This window comes from Rhinolophus sinicus, linkage group LG09 (assembly GCF_036562045.2).
Source record: "Rhinolophus sinicus isolate RSC01 linkage group LG09, ASM3656204v1, whole genome shotgun sequence".
Taxonomy (NCBI): Eukaryota; Metazoa; Chordata; class Mammalia; order Chiroptera; family Rhinolophidae; genus Rhinolophus; species Rhinolophus sinicus.
The window spans coordinates 109,465,353-109,475,259 of NC_133758.1; the positions used below are offsets into that span (position 1 = coordinate 109,465,353).

The window sequence follows — 9,907 nt, forward strand, 5'->3', positions numbered from 1 at the left end:
ATGAAATGTCCAAAATAGGCAAATCCATTTAGACAGAAAGCAGATTAGTGGTTGCTAGGGGTAGGAGGGAGGGCAAATGGAGAGTGACTGCTAATGGGTATGGAATTTCTTTTCGGGGTGCCAAAAATATTCTGGAATTAAATAGTGATATTGCAAAACCTTGTGAATACACTAAAGTTCACTGGATTGTACACTTTAAAAGAATGAATCTTACTGAGTGAATTATATCTCAATTTTTAAAAACCCTTTACAGTGTTAGCATATTTTATGCATGAGCCTGTATTTCTACAACCATCCAGATGTATGGATTCTTTAGTTTATTGATTAGATGATAAAATCTGCCTGGATTATTTGAACTATAGAGTCCATGTTGGTTTGATTACCCAGGGTCAGGAATCCTAAACTTTTCTTTTACATGGAGCATGGCATTATTGTTGAATGTTTTGTGGACCACCAAACAGATTTGCATACTTAATGCCAAACTGGTAGAGTGGGAGAAGTAAAATGTTATGTACTCTGAAGTGCATTAAAACCCTGCTATTTCTAATAATTTATGTATGGTTCCGTAAACACAGGTAAGTTATAGAACATTCATCAACAATAGGCCAAAATGTTAACAGTTGCCTAATGGATGGCTGTGAATCAGGTTCTCAAAATTGTTCATACTCTTTGACTTAGTTTTTCTCTCCTAAAGAGATAGAGATACTTACTAACAAGGGAAGAGCAGAGAGGAAAGGAGGTAGGCTTTCCGACACACAAAATCGATTCTGGGAACAAAGTCTGATGGAGCCAACAGGCTCACCCCATCCATACTCCCCCACCACCACTTCCTGGAGAACGGAGAAAGGCTGACAATGGGATATCATAAGTCCAAGCCCGATATGCCCAAGGTACCAGTCAATACAGTCCACCAAGTATGTGACTGCAGATTTCCTCTGTTTCCTCGTTCTTCTCTTGTCCTCACCAGTCTTCTTGCTATATTTACCCCAGTTGTCAGAACCTGACCCTGGCTAATATCGCTGGAGAGAAGACTGATAAGCTTTTGGCCTTGACCAGTAATAATCAGCTGGGGAGCTTTGAGTTGGAAATATCTCTGTAAGTGGCATGGGACCCTAATTTTGACGCCGGTGGTCTGTAGCCCAGTCTCCAAGATGGCTCCCAATGATGTACGACTCCTGGTATTCGTTCCCTGGGCTTTCTCTCTCATGTGGAACTGGTCTGACATCTATAATAGGTAGACTGTTGCAGACACAATGAAGTGTGTCTTCTGTGGCTAGGTCATAAAAGTCCATGTAGTTTCCACCTTGCACACTCTTGTAAATAAATGTTTGGAACTAGGACAATGAAAGTAGTCGGAGTGTTAAAACAAGGGCATCCTCATTCATTTCCATCAATGCGTATCTGCCAGAATGTTTGATCTCTATCCTGTAGGCATGTAGAAACTAAGTGGAAAGGAAGGGAAATTGGGGCACCTTGCCCCTCCTCGATTGGCTTCCAAATCTTTGAAGAGGAACAGTCAGGGTCAGAGCGGGTAAACTTCCTACAGTGGCACTCTGTGGAATTCTAACTTCTGTCTTAATGGTGCAGGAGACAGTCAGTATTTAAAGGCTAAGTTCTTATAACTTGTTCTACTTTCTATCTCAAAGTCAAAAGAGATTCAGACAGCATTAGACAACATCCAAAATGGTGTGTAATCACATTTAAAAATAACTTAATGAAAACTATTGTTACAAATGTAGCACATTTATTATTTAAAAAGTGATATGTGCCCCTGTCACCCTATCTCACTCCTTAGAAGTAACCATTAATAATAATAACTTCAGTGTTTTTTGTATATATCTATATAGAGATATAGACATACTTTAGATAAAGTAATTGTTCTCAAACGGTAACGTGAATGAGTCAACCATCTGGGATGCTTGTTAAAAATGCAGATGATGCCCAAGCCGTTTGCCAAACAACCCAGATAATTTTGACGCCGGTGGTCTGTAGACCAGTCTCCAAGATGGCGCCCAATCATATACGACTCCTGGTATTCGTTCCCTGGGCTTCCTCTCTCATGTGGAACTGGTCTGACATCTATAACCAGTAGAATGTTGCAAACACAATGAAGTGTGTCTTCTGTGGCTAGGTCGTAAAAGTTCTTGTAGTTTCCACCGTGCACGCTCTTGGATCACTCACTCTGAGGGAAGCAGCTGCTGTGTCCTGAAGATGGTGTCCAGCATCCTTCTGGAGAAGCTCTCGTGGCAGGGAACTGAGGCCTCCCAACAGCTAGCACCACTTGCCAGTCATGTCAGTGAGTCACCTGGGAAGCAGGTGCTCCAGCCCCAGTCAAGCCTTCAGCCGCACAGAGCCTCAAGCCCACATCTTGACGGAGCCTCAGGAAAGACTTTCAGCCAGAACCACCCAGCTGAGCCCCTCCTGAACTCCTGGCCCACAGAAATGATGTGAAATGATAAATGTTTGTCATTTCAAGCTGCTAAATTTTGTGGTTATTTGTTACAGAGAAATACATAAGTAATGGGGAACACGGCTATAAAGTAATATTATTGATCCTATTAGCCACCCTTTAAAAACAGTTACGTATTTTACATTATACATTTTATGCCACAGGTGATGTGCAGTGACAGGTTAATGTCCAACACTTTCAAGGTGAAAGTTTCTTCAGACGTAATTCATTTCGATTCCAAATGTGAACAGTACTAAACATTAACACCTTAAGGAGGGCGTTTTCCTTACACCCATGACATCTCGTCTCCCCAGACAAGACTGTGGTCTTGTTCTTTGAATTCTTCGGAATCAGATACTCCATACCTCCTAATAACGTGATGAAGTGATACACACCATTTCAGCTCTCCAGATGTGTCATCCACAGAGGCAGTGTTATTGGCTGAGAAAGAATTTCACTTTAAAAGGTAAGAGGTGTGTGTGTGTGTGTGTGTGTGTGTGTGTGTGTGTGTGTATACTTTATTTTAGAATTACTTTTGAATGTATTTCTAGAAATCTATATGGAAAAATTTATTGGTGCCAGACAAAGAGAAAGGAACAGTACAGCTAGAAGAGAAATGACATCTAAACTCTGTTTAGTGTGGGAAGTGGGCAAACTATATCCAGAACCTTTATGCCAAAAAAATAAAAAAATAAAACAAAAATGAAAACACATAAAAAACAGTGAGAGGAATAATAAACTTAAAGTTAAGAATAAATTTAAACAAGAAATTAAAATGAGAAAAACCTAGTAAGAAAATGGTTGGGAGATACAGGCTAAAAATGTAAGGGTTGAACTTTTGAAAAGGCCTAAAATAATAGAAAAGATTTTAAAAATAAATCAGTACACGGATTAAAGTAAAAATTCAAATACATATGAAGGAAGGGTTTAGAGATAAAAATATAAACAATTAAAAATAAAACCTGTAGCTCAGAAGTTAAAATGAAGATCAAAACAAATCCAAATGTATGTAATGTTATGTAAGGTAGAATGCTAAAAAAAAAAAAAAAAAAAGGAAAAAGGTGAAAAAAAAGAAAAGAAAGTGGCTCTAAAAGTCAGAGCATTAAAACTTGAATGGGAAAGTGGTTAAGACTGGACACTTGAGAAAGAAGGATCAAGCATACTAAAACAACATAACAAAAAGGTATTTTAAAGTGGAGATATAATAATAATATCAATAACGAAAAGCATAAGCAAACAAGTTTCTGCTGCTAAACGCTATGGTTGGTCTACAAACGCAAGGGAGAAACCAGTAGCCTCCTTCACAGCCAAAAAAATACTTTAAGACCATTGCTTGCCACTTATTTCCTTTTAGGTCACTTTCCCACTTAGAAGAAATTTGTGTAGACAATGAATCAGGGATCCAGCCTGTTCTAGAAATTAGGGAGCATGAGAGAGCAGTAAGGAGTCATGGCAGAGAGAGCTTTTCTCCTCTCATGGTGAAACCGGAGCCAAACGAGTCCGGGGCTCGTGCTGCCTGCACTGCTCAGCCAACAGACCGACACAGGAGCTGGGCCATAGAATAAGCGTTTATTATCAGAGCACCTGTGGTCTGAGAACACAGCGGGTTAACACCTCCCAAAACTGCCTTAACATTCTCAGACCAGCCTGGGAAGGAAAAATCTGGACATTCCTCCAGAGGCCACGTGATGGTTCCAGGGCTCTGCATGGAGCCTTCCCTCAGGAGACGTGTCTCTCCAACGTGGCCATCAACCCAGGAGCAGTGATGACAGTAACCTGGAGAGGATGCTAGGCCATAGAGATTGTGATCAGTAAGCAAGGGGTATTGTGATCAGTAGGCAAGCAAAGGTCCAGGGTAATTATCTGAAGCAGGGAACTGGGACAGGGGACATTCCAAGCTCAAACTGCAGGGAAGGGGTTGATCAATTGTTAAGCTCTAGGGCAGGGAGAGGCGAGACCAGGGACATTGCAAGGCCTTTTGTGGGGTTCCCAACTGGGCCCTGTTACAATGGCACAGGTCTTAGAGTGTCCTGCGATGCCCAAATGCCCATGAGCCATATTGAAACACCCATCTTCCCCCAGATACGTCCATCCCACCCCACGCTGCACACCCCAAGTTCATTCTGCTGTTTAACGTGGCCCTAATCAGTGAAGTAAGCAACTCAAGCGTCCCTCTGGACTTCCCCCTCGTGTTCACACCCACATCCAGTTGGCTACCTGGGGCTGCCTCCCAAATCTCTCTGCCATCTTCATCACCTCTGCACTTTTCAAGCCCTCACCGTAAGTGATATGAGTCTGAGGAGATCAGCAAGGGCCCGCCCATGAAGGGCTTTGGGTTCCTTGTTTGGGGCTGGGAGTTCGTGAAGACATAGATTACAGACAGGCTTACTAGCTCAAGGGCAGAGGACGAAAGGAGATGGGAAAATTGGGAGTCAGGAAAGAGACGGTCAGCAGATGTGCACATTCCGGAATGAATTCCACAGCACTGGGCTGCCCGGTTCTGCCCCACTTGGCACACTTCTTTGACGTGGTGTCATCTTAAACAGTAGAAGTGGACTGGCAGCTTCTCCATTGGTCAGGAGGACGGTCTTCAGAGTCCCTGTCTTGCTTCCCATGTGTTTTATTCAAAGGAAGACGGGAAGATCTGAGAGAAAGTGGAGGGCTTTGGGACCAAGAGGCTTTTTAATAGTTTGTGTCAATCCCTCTCTGTGTTTATCCCTCCATAATGGAGCAGAGGCTGCCCAAGTCACGTATTACTGCTATTAATACAGGAGGATTCAAGTCGAGGGACCACAGGACATGGCCCAGAGCCCTTCTCTCACTAATCTGATTAGACGCTCAATCTTCTGTTGCAATCGGATTCAGGCCAACACTCAGACACCATGGCATTTCTGGGCTCCCAAGAGAAGGACCAGCATTTACTTGCATGGAGGCACTTTGAGCTTAACATGCTGTGATCTGACCATGCCTGCAGGGGCCTTCGGGGGCGGGAGAGGAAGATGGGGCTGCAGAGACTTCTGGCAACAGACTCTGACACTGACATCTCTAGGAAAATTACAGCTGCTTGTTTGAAAAGCAGCTTCAAGTGGATGTCATGCTGATGGTAATCAGATTTAAAATTAGCCCTAACACGCCTTCATCAAGAGACACTTAATTGCAGGACCCAATCAGTAGACAAAATACTCCGCAACAATTTTGCTGACAAAGTCATTCTAAACAAATCTGAGGATTTAGAAAGGCAAAATCTCCGTGGAATCACTCAGTTTCTGGTGTCACGAAAGCCTGCCTCTGTCCAGACCCAGGTCCTCATGGCCCAGGGTTTCTGATTCAGGATTTATAAATTTAGAATTTATGAGATTTCCTTTCTCAAATCTTAGTAAGTCTTATTTTGGGGCTGGATACAGCACTGTGGGGTGGGGAGCCCTCTGTTTACCATCTCTGTGATCCTGGGCCAGTAACTTATCTTCTCTGAACCTCAGTTTTCTCACGTGCAAAATGAGGGAAATAAGGCCCACCTTGAGAGATGATCAGTAGGTTTAAAATAAACCAGATATGTGAATCCATTTTTATTTCCTTTCTTCTTCCCGAACCCAAATGGCTATGGGTGCTCTTAGCTCTGATGTCCCTAAGGACATTGCTGTTGAATTTTTTATAATCTGCAAATGGGGTCATTTTGCTTGGTGTCAGCAGGGAGAAGAACATCCCACGTCCCCATCCCCTCTATCTAGTTCAGTGATTCTCAAGTTGCCCCCACCCCACCTTGGACATTTGGCAACATCTGGAGACATTTTTAGTTGTCACAACTTACTAGGGATGGGGTAGGGGACAGGTACCACAGGAAACTAATAGGTAGAATCTAGGGATTGTGCTAAACAGGTGCCAAGCACAGGACAGCCTCCCATGACAAAGGATTACCTGGCCCTAAATGTCGCCACGGCCAAGGCTGAGATGCCTGGCCGTAGAGGAAGCTGTCTCTTCTCATCTGAGAGCTCCTTGAAGGTGAGGAGTGTGCCTTATACATCTCCCTTTCTCATTGAGGTGGTTTTAAGGACGGAGGGGTGGGGAAACACTCAAACGGGACTGCTCTACTCAACGGGGCAAACTTGCTCAGTCTGACCTGGCCTGTCTCCCTTTCCTCTTTGCCTATAAGTTGGGCTCTGTTACCATTTCTGCACCGTCTCATTTCTTTTTGACTTGAAGTTTCCTTCAACTTTTCCCCATTTGACATACGGGATTTACTTAAGGTGTTTTTTTTGTTGTTTTTGTTTTGTTTTTGTTTTTTTATCTTTCTCATCTATTAATATGGACACACTGAAAAACATACTTACAGAGATATCCTGGGGTGTGAAGTTGAGGGTGCCTAGATCAGCTAGGGGACTTTTCCAGGAGTCATGAAGAGTGGCCACATGAAATACAATCCCAAAGACTGGAAGAAAATAAAGAGTCACTGGATGAGACCCTCAAAAAACATGGCTAAACTGAGGGCAGATTCGTATGAATACACTAATTTTCCCTAATGGGTTCCATGCAGTTGGTGATACAAATACATATAAAATACAGTATATTCTCAATTATATAATATCTATACATCTATCTAACATCTAGCTAGCTAGCTATCATCTATTTATTTAGTTATCATTTATCATCTATCTATCTATCTATCTATCTATCTATCTATCTATCTATCTATCTATCTATCTCATATATGGAGAAGTGCCTGGAAGAAGATACTAAAATATTAATGATGGTTATCTTGATTAGAAGTCATTTTCTTCCTGTGTGCATGCTTCTGAATTTCCCAAATTTTCTACAAGTGTTTCATAATTGAAAAGAGTACACATTATTTAAAAAAGAATTTAAAGCGCCATTTTCGGCACGTCTGCCTGAGCCTTACATTCTGAGCATTTCTCTTCCTCCGTCCACTGCAAGTTAGATGTTGACAAGCTACTGCTAAGAAATAAATTGCTCTCTGCAGCCCCAGCTGAGAGACGTGTCTGGGTAACAGCTGCTTCAATAATGACTTTATTTGGTGAGGGATGAATTCTTGGTTGCTTTACAGATGTTGAAATGACTTGGGCCAAATGAAGTCGCACGTACGACTGTATTTCTCCTCACTGCTCTCACGGTAGGCGCAAGAAAGAGGCAGAAGGAGTGTCGTGACATGGCCTGGCCCTTCGCAGAGGCTGCCAGCCGTGGAGAGCTGCATGTCCCTGGCAAATGTGCCACCACAGTGATATGGCTCCCAGCCAGCCCCACCGGGCCGGGCCTGGCTCCCGTTCCCTCTTCTGCTTTGTACTCTGCGCCAAGAGCGTATCTCTCTTCTCCAAAAGTAAACAGAAAAATGCAAAATCCAGCCTTGAGAAGGAATGGCTTCACTTCCCAAAGAGCCATTAGTCTGTAGGGGGAGGGGGCAAGGGAAGTCCTGGAAAGCTGTTTATAAGAAAACCCATGGCTGCTACTTGTCACCCAATGGCACCCACTGAAAAGGCCAATGGACGGCTCTCTTCTGTATTTGGAACACCTCCTTACAAGTTCTGGGCATGTATTTTGGAAGCTAATCTTCTGAAAGACCTACGCTGGCAGTTTTTGAGGATGACAGTGACCCCACAGGGAAGGAGGAGGTAGCGAAAGAAGTTAACGAGGCACAAATAGAAAAGAGAGAGATGGGCCAGGAAGAGAAGAGGTGGTAGAATCCAGGAAAATAAATCAGGTTCGTGGGTGATTCTGAGATCAAAGTTCTCTTACCACTTATGACCAGAGTAAGGCATTACAGATCCCTGGGGGAAAATCTAAGGGAACTGATGCAGTCATAGAGACTTGCTCAGTCATAGAGACTTGCTCAGGTGTGAGGCTGAGCAGGGGAGGCATGGGTTTCAGGACCACGACAGAGACTGCAGGACGCCGAGCAGGGGGGTACAGCACACAGCTCATGGGCCTTACGGAGAAGTCTAATATTTCAGAGATGAGAGATTCCACTGGCAAAAGGCACTGGCCTACTTCCCTGATCCAAGAGAGAAATGTGAAGTCCCAAACTTGGATCATAAAAACGAATAGCACAAGTGTAAGAAGGTGAAGTCTCACCACAAACTGTCCATTCAATTCAGTATTGCCCACGGAGTCAGAGAAAGGCCCACTCAGCCCCTGATTCAACTCCCTCCTTACTGTGTGGCCCTGGATAGTGACCTAAATTCTCTGAGCTTTGGACTTCTCATCTGTGAAATGAACACCGCCATCCTCCCGGAGAGGGAAATGCTATAATGCAAAGGAAGAATTTAGCACGATACCTGCCACCAGGTGGTCAGTAAATGGCAGCCCGAGCTACAGGGCAGCACAATTCTGGTGTCCCATTAAAGCAAGTCACAGATTTCCCATTACTCCTGGTGCCACACAGAAGACCTCTTAGCTCCCAACCTTGCTCCCACCGCCTGCCAGCTCTGCCTGACGCCTGCATGTTAACTCAGTTTCCACTTTTAGCTCTATTCCTGCAGGCTGCACCATTGGTCCTGGTTTTCCAGGTCATGTCCAGTTAGTCTGGCCCAGTAGTTCAACATCCAGCATGACCACCTGGGAAGGTGGGGTAACAGTTGAGTAGTGAAAATAAGGCTTACTAGCAATTCATGAGCTAGAAATGTGAGCGGTATAGTTACCCGTAAGATCCACGTGGTCAGCAGCTAGCCTGGGAGGAAGGAAGGAATGTGACCTGATTCTCAAACTCAGAGGGACCTCAGAGTGGACATGTGTTTTGATTTTTGGCAGCAGAAAGGTTTAGCTATGAGAATTTACTATCACTGTTTATTGATGATTTATTCTATGGTAGACGCTGTCCTTTAAACTTACAAACATGACTTAACGTGATCCTTCAACAGTGGTTATGAAAAGGTTATACAGACAAAGTTTTGCAAACTAGGAAATAATGTACGTGAAGTCACACAGCCTGCAAGCAGTAGAACTTGAATTTGACACGGGATTTTACTTCTGCCAGGAGTCCAGCTCTGTCCAGCCCAGACCATGGTTTACGTTAGTCTCCAAAGTGGGTATTCTAGGACATATGGGAGCAGTATAAACGTGAATCGCAAAACCACATGAGTCACAGGCCTAAGGTTCCAGACTTTTAGGCAAGTCCTTCCCCCAATCCATTGCCCGATCAGACAGATAAGATTTCACATTATCGTTCTGACCAATGGAGAGATTCCCCCCGCCCTCTAACTTGCAACTGAGTCCTGAGTCCTGAGTTCAGGATCCTGGCTTTTATGGGAAGACCTCAGTTCTGCTCTTCATGTAGCATGAACCTGAGGCCTGGTCTCTATCCCCACCAGGGTATTAGAGCCACACCCCTATCAAGACCACCGAAGACCACCCACACCCTGGGGAGGCCACAGACTCAGCCATAAGCTTAGTGATTCTGATTGCAATTCTGTCTCCATTGTTTGCACCTGTGAATTTCATTTCTTTCATACA

General features: G+C 43.9%; 1 long non-coding RNA gene across 1 annotated transcript; it reads right to left on the reverse strand.

Annotated features, from left to right (window-relative positions):
* Positions 1-3,523: 3,523 nt before the first annotated feature.
* LOC141573101 (uncharacterized) lies at positions 3,524-9,907 on the reverse strand. Its single transcript, XR_012498662.1, has 3 exons — positions 9,369-9,907; positions 6,778-6,875; positions 3,524-5,093 (listed from the first exon to the last, which is right to left on the reverse strand). It is a non-coding gene; the product is annotated as an uncharacterized LOC141573101 (long non-coding RNA).